Source organism: Maniola hyperantus, chromosome 1 (assembly GCF_902806685.2).
Source record: "Maniola hyperantus chromosome 1, iAphHyp1.2, whole genome shotgun sequence".
Classification (NCBI taxonomy): domain Eukaryota; kingdom Metazoa; phylum Arthropoda; class Insecta; order Lepidoptera; family Nymphalidae; genus Maniola; species Maniola hyperantus.
Window position 1 is genome coordinate 15,360,852 of NC_048536.1, and position 7,595 is coordinate 15,368,446.

Sequence of the window (7,595 nt, forward strand, 5' to 3'; positions counted from 1 at the left end):
GGGTTCCGTTTTTCCTTTTGAGGTACGGAACCCTAAAAATTTAAAAAAAAACCGACTTCAATAACCGTAAACACTAAAAAGTAAAAATAATTTAATTTATTACCGAACATATTATGAATACAAGAGTTATTGCAGTTCTTTAACAATATTTTTTGGAGGCGGTGAAACCTCTAATGGAATAAAAATAAATGTCGAATCTGATGCTGATGATTTCCAAATAGTTTTGAACATGAACTGAGTATGCAAAAAGTTAGACCATTATTCCTATCAAATAATTACAATGAAAAGTTATTCCAATAGACTATTATCTTAGGCAACAATCCTAGCGCCCTTCATCTAGAACTTGACCTAAGACAATAGTGTTATTTAAATGTACTTAGGTAAAATTTCGCCTAGTTTAAAAAATAATACCAACGAGAAATTCTAGTTAAAGTAGGTATCACATTTTTTTTGTGTAATAAAGAGTTTGTTATTAAAAAAAAACCGGCCAAGTGCGAGTCAGGCTCGCGCAATGAGAGTTCCGTACTACAATCGTATTTTATCGACATTTTGCACGATAAATCAAAAACTATTATGCCTAAAAATGAATAAAAGTCTGTTTTAGAATGTACATGTAAAGCTCTTTCATATGATACCCCACTTGGTATAGCAATCTTACTTGAAAGTTGAAAATAGCAATATTTGTTCATGGCCACAGTTTAATTTTTTTTGTGTGATGTAACCACAAATTAACGGTTTTCAGACTTTTCCCCGAATGTCTGCTATAAGACCTACCTACCTGCCAAATTTCATGATTCTCGGTCAACGGGAAGTACCCTGTAGGTCTCTTGACAGACCGACAGACAGACAACAAAGTGATCCTATAAGGGTTCCGTTTTTCCTATTGAGGTACGGAACCTAAAAAAGAGGACGACCAAAGAAAAGGTGGATAGATAGCGTGAAAGAGGATATGCGTGTAAAAGGGGTGGATAATGCGTTGACGGATGAAGAAGTGAGTGGAAGGAAAATACTTGTTGTGCCGACCCCACGTAGCGTGGGTTAAGAAGAACAGGAACGAGAAAGATTTTCATATCTTGTAATCTTAAACAATTACAAAGTATACTAGAGACTGCCCGCGGCTTAATTCCTTGGCTCTATTATAAAATGAACCTTTAGCCAAAATTTCAGCTTTCTAGATCCAAAGGTATATCGACTGGGCGTTAAGTTGAAACAGTATGCTCTAAGAGAGAGAGGACTTTTCTTATTAAATATTTAGATTGCAATTTTTGACGACCTCCCTGGCTCAATTATTGACTCAGGTGGCCCAAGACAGTCGCGTGTGAAAGTCCCTACAAGAGTCCCAATCTATGTTGAAAAGTAGACGTATACGGTATACCTATCGGTTGATGACGAAAACTTAATAAATAATTCACAATTTGGCAACCGTACAATCATGCTCTTAAATATTACACGCACTAAAGCGTATAGGCTACATACATTACCTTTGGGTACATTGTTAAACCACACTTCGCCTTAAGTGTGAATTATCCTAATGCATATTGAACACTCCTCAAACCCCTCTGGCTGGACCCAGCATTTAATATTCTATAAGATAAGGATGACTAATTTTGGTGGTTCTGGTACTTTATAAATTATTACCAGTAAATAGTAAAACGGTATAGGCATAGGCAGTGGCGTGCAGCTCATAGAGGCATAAACGCACTGCTTACCCTCATTGTAATAAATCAATGCTTATTTTTCATTATAACCTGCTGTAAAATAAGTTCATACCTAAATGCATACCCTGGCTTGAACTCCTGTGCACGCCACTGGGCATAGGAAAATAAGATATCATTGTTATGTCATCCGCACTTGACCAGCGTGGCAGACTATGGATGTCCGTGATAACTGGTACCTAATTAAGTAACACTAAACACATAAATGTATGTATGAATCCTAGACATGGTCGCTAACTATGCGTCTCATAAGAAAGCTCAGAGTGACTCAGCGGGCGATGGAGAGAGCTATGCTTGGAGTTTCTTTACGTGATCAAATCAGAAATGACGAGATCCGTAGGAGAACTAGAGTAACCGACATAGCTCAACGGGTTGCGAAGCTGAAGTGGCAATGGGTAGGGCACATAGTTCGTACTACCGATAGACGTTGAGGTCCCAAGGTGCTAGAATGGCGACCTCGCACCGGAAGACGCAGTGTTGGAAGACCCCCCAACGGACGACATCAGACGAGTCGCAGGGAGCCGCTGGATCCATCCGGCGCAAGACCGTGGCGTGTGGAAGTATCTACAAGAGACCTATGTCCAGCAGTGGACGTCTATTGGTTGATGATGATGATGATGATGAAACACATAAAAGTAATTCATTTCAAAATCTTTATTTATGCTTCACATGCAGTTGAGCGCTAGCAGTTTTCGTTGAAGGAGACAAAACATGCACTACACCACACCTGCCACATTAAAAGAAGCTAGCCTGAGTTTATAATCTTATATTAATGGCTGACCTTATGTTATATTCCCGTGGTAGGGGCTAGGCTAAAAAAATGTTTTTTAGCCTACCAATGGTTCGAAATGCCCTACTTATACTAGCTGATGCCTGCGACTTCCTCCGCGTGGAATTAGGTTTTTAAAAATCCCGTGGGAACTCTGATTTTCCAGGATAAAAAAACGTTTGTCAAGCCTATGTCACTCTTCAGGTTTTTATCTATACCCATGCAAAAAATCACGTCAACCCGTTTCACCGTTGCGACGTGATTGAAGGACAAACCAACAAACAAACACACTTTCGCATTTATAATAAGGGTACTGATGTCCGTGTCTCAAGGCATTTTTACCACTTTTACTCAGAAACAGCATGAAACTGATATCGACTATGCAATAGTATGAACACAATATGAGTGCGGGTGTCTCACATGCACTTTGCCGGTTTTACTTTTTTTTAAAGTTACCTAATATTTTTTTAGTGTTTATTTCAACTTGTATGTACATTGTACAATCAGGCGCTCTGTAGGTAACTATTTGATTGACAAAACTTAAATAAATTGTCCCCCTATCCCTTGTATGAAACTTGGTCCTTTTGTTCACATTTCCGTGTCTGACGGGGTTCTTTTATCTCGGAATTTCAATTGTAATAAGGCGGGTCAAGTATGTACACACATTCTCACGTACAACTGGGCCCGCTCGGGATATCGTATTGACAGCCATTCCCCAACACATTTGAGCAGTATTATATTCAGGCACCCGATAAAATGGTACGTGAAATTGTTTTTTTCCTTTTGTTAAAGGGATTGATCTTTGTGAACTTTTTCGACGAACAGTATGACAAAACAAAACGACGAAATTATAGAGAATCAATTCTGTATAGGTATTACCTAAACAGAATTGATTCTCGATAATTTGGTTAGAAGTGATGATAGCCTAGTGGTTAAAACTACGACTCCCTATTCGGAAGTCCGGGGTTCGATCTCGGTCACCTCTAACTTTTCGTTGTTTGACTCAGAGAAAAGGTATGAGTCGTAGCCCGTAGACCTTTACATCGTGATGTAGAAATGCTATACAGAAATACCGACAATGCACCCTATCTCGTAGGGCTACACAACACAACCTCATCACAGCGTCTTCGTCGGCGAAGACGAGGTCCCCGATTTCTAACGTCACCCGGACGTGGACTCACGCCACGGCCTCGGGGGCGTACGGATTAACCAGTAGTCCAACAAATCCACCCATCCCAACGTTATCCTAAGCCGCCGTGGTCCGATCCTCACAGGAGGCGCCCTTAAGAGGACGTTGCCCCCCCGACCTCTCGAATTATTTCTTCGAGCCCTAGGGCTCACCCCCAGGCGGAGCTTCGCGCTCGCCAACCCCCCCGGTGACGCTGTAGCGGCCAGTAGGGCCTACGCAGCATAGTCAATCCGAAACAACACACACAAAAATATACAGAATTCATTCAATTTAACGTTTCAGCACGTAATATGGGCCTCACTCAATAGTCTAGCCTGAGTTATGTGCTTTTTATTGCCGACAGTAAAATCGTAAGTGTCGGCCAAATTAACACCGCTATGCTTACTACACTTTGGGAGCCCGGAAGCATCGTAACTCAAAATCCACACTTTCATACTAATATTATAAATGCGAAAATGTGTCTGTCTATCTATCTGTCTGTCTGTCTGCTAGCCTTTCACGGCCCATCCGTTCAACCGATTTTGACGAAACTTGGTACAGCGATAGCTTGCATCCCAGAGAAGGACATACAATCACAGCTTCATACAATCTACTTCTTTGAAAATATCTTGACACTTGCAAAGCTACGCTACTCTGTCATCATGAAACGCAATGTCATTACTCATTAAGCTTATTATTACTTCCTACATCCATGGCTTATAATGACACAAATAATTTCTCACCACCTTTGCAAAGTCACGGCCAACGTGATCAATCTATGAGAATGATTTATGGCACGTTACGATCCCGTAGGTATAATTAGCTGTGCTGGCAGATTAAATGGACGATAGAGTAACGTTCGCACTTAGCTAATTAATTAATTAATTTGAGCATTTGTATGGATTTTCTGCATTATTTGATGTGAAAAGCTTTCTGCTTTATTAACGGTAGATAAAAGTTGTAGCCATGTTAAATGCATCTTCTATAATATAAAAATCATGAGCGAGACCAATAATTAATCTGTGATAAAAATGAATCGCTAAATGTGTTGCTGATCGCAAATCTCGAGAACAGCTGACCGATTTCGCTAATTCTTTTTTTATAATATTCCTTGAAGTACGAGGATGGTTCTTACGGAGAGAAAAATTTGAATCGACAGTTAGGCGAAACGAAGTTCGCCGGTTCAGCTAGTTTATTATAATTGCTTTTCATGTAAATCTGAAAGTGCGTATGTTTGTGTTATCTTTATACCGTTCCACCGTTGAATTGATCTTGTCAAAATATTTGTTTGCGTACATATTACATTACATTTTTAATTACATGCTCGGCTTCGATACGGATTGTTTCTGGACTAACTAGAAGCCTGTGATGTGAATTCTTATAGGTACTATATTCCGAAGAAAATTTACAATATTACACTTCTTAATACTTTGACGTATGAAATTTAACACCTTTGTTACGTAGGTACCTGTAAAGCCCAAACCTTTAGGTCCCAAAGCCACCATAATCCAAACTTCATAATCGCTGATCGTTCCTTTCTTTGTTGGGACTACGTTGGAACAATACGCAGAGAAACATATGAATGTTTCTCTGCGTATTGTTATACTTTTAAAAAAACGAAGATCTAGCCCTCCCGGACTCTCTCTCTATTCAAAGCAAGTAAAAACTGCCGATGCATCGGCTCTAGCCTCTAACAGTAATCAGCAGCTATTCGTAGGGCTTGCAGACTGCACTAATGCAGTGTCAAAGAAATTATTTGGCCATTACAGCCGTTCAAAAATTGCCATAGCGGACGGTATTTCACGTCCACACGGCGGGGTATTGGTAAAGTTTTCAACTAGCAATAATCGCACCTCGGATTAACCTCATTGGTTACGATATTGCCTCTGCGCAAAGTTAACTCCATGACATCAACTGTTCCCTTATCACAGTTTGAGGCGAACAAAAGAATTACGTGATTTATTCTCCTCCCAGCGCCATCTATCGTCAGGTTGAGAAGTAAAAAAGTTGAGATGATTTTGATGAACATCAAACATTATTGCAATGTGATATCAATTTTATTAATGTTTTAGCGGGGGCTATTAAATTATTTGTAATAATTATTTTCTATTTTGGTTTTAACATTATTTTCTGCCATTTTCTGTTATCTACGTATTCAACGACCTACTTTACATGGCACATTTTATTTAATTGTTGCAGAGAAAGTTAGCGTCACATAGGCTTCTTTTTGTCCCGGAAAATCAAAGAGTTCCCACGGGATTTAAAAAAAACAAAATCCACGTGGAAGGAGTCGCGGGCATTATCTAATTAGTACCTACACAGATAGCTTGCATCACGGATTAGAGAAACTAGGATTAAATTCACTCATCTGTGGCTTGCATCCTAAACACGGATTAGATTCACTCATCTGTGGCTTGCATCTAGAAAACGGACATAAATTACTATTTATCCCGTAAAATCAAAGTGTTCCCACGGGATTCATAATGGCCCATCCGTTTAACCGAAATTTGGCATGCAGATAGCCATCGTCATTGTGTTGACCTATTTATAAACCTAAAACAAAGGAAACTGGACTAAAAACAACAAAACATTATTAAGTATCTACGGGTTATCTAAATATATAAAAGGAAAAGGTGACTGACTGACTGACTGACTGATCTATTAACGCACAGCTCAAACTGCTGGACGGATCGGGCTGAATTTTGGCATGCAGATATCTATTACGACGTAGACATCCGCTAGGGAAGGATTTTTGAAAATTCAGCCCCTAAAGGGATAAAACAGGGGTTTGAAATTTGTGTAGTCCACACGGACGAAGTCGCGAGCATAAGCTAGTCTTGACTAGACTGTTCAATGAATGACGTAAACTAATAGAAGATTAAACTATTCATTTATGAATTACCTACTGGTATCGGCGATAAAACAGCCTTTCTCGTTTGACCGTCAAAACATCAACGACCCTTACTAATTAACTGTTCTATATAAAAGTAATATTATTTTTAGAAACATAGGACCTCGTTTTGTATTAGTTCTCGTCTCGTCTAATTGCGTCGTAAAGTTGTAACTTGAAGCCAGGCATGCCTCCAGGCTAAGACTCGGGACCCTCGGTTAACAAGCCCGACCTTGCGATTGTTTTAAAAAGGGAACAAGATGTACCTTACTAATAATAATATTATTTTTTACTTAAAAAATCCTCGAGAGTCTCAATCGCGACGCGTGCGCGAACTGACTCCCTTGAAAAGGGACCCCAGATGGGTTCGAAACTAGTCGGGCTAACGTCGACTAAATACGTGAGTACAGCCGGTGACATATATTGTATATAATAAAAAATCCTGTAAGAATTTTATCGAGATGATCTATTTCATAAATTATTATGATTAGCTGACACCCGGCAACCATTGTTTATGCCACCATAATTCTAAACGCCTGAACAGATTTGAAATACTGTATGCAATACCCGTACTCAGTGGACCGGCTTAAAGTTGAGATGATCATGATGATGATGATGATGATTTTTTTAGTTTTCATAATTTACTAGCTGCCCCGGCGAACTTCGTACCGCCTAACAGTCGATTCTAATTTTTAAATTTTTCTCTCCGTAAGAACCATCCTCGTACTTCAAGGAATATTATAAAAATCTCTCTCATCAGTCTCCCACTCAGCATCATGCTGAGTGGGAGACTGATGAGAGAGACCTATATTTGGTCACACGTACTTGTATATATATAGGTATTATTTTTTATTATTATATTTTTTTGTTATTAGTTTAATTATGTAGATTAACTTAATTAGCTTTTAAGGTTTATTGTAGTAGGTATTGTGATCAAATAAAAGTTTTCTTTCTTTCTTTCTTTCTTCTTTCTTTAAAAAAAGAATTAGCGAAATCGGTTCAGCTGTTCTCGAGATTTGCGATCAGCAACACATTTAGCGATTCATTTTTATA

The 7,595-nt window shown here is 39.0% G+C and overlaps 1 non-coding gene across 1 annotated transcript; it reads right to left on the bottom strand.

The window, feature by feature from the left end:
• Positions 1-5,411: 5,411 nt before the first annotated feature.
• LOC117986962 (U4 spliceosomal RNA) lies at positions 5,412-5,550 on the bottom strand. Its single transcript, XR_004674240.1, has one exon. It is a non-coding gene; the product is annotated as a U4 spliceosomal RNA (small nuclear RNA).
• Positions 5,551-7,595: the final 2,045 nt, after the last annotated feature.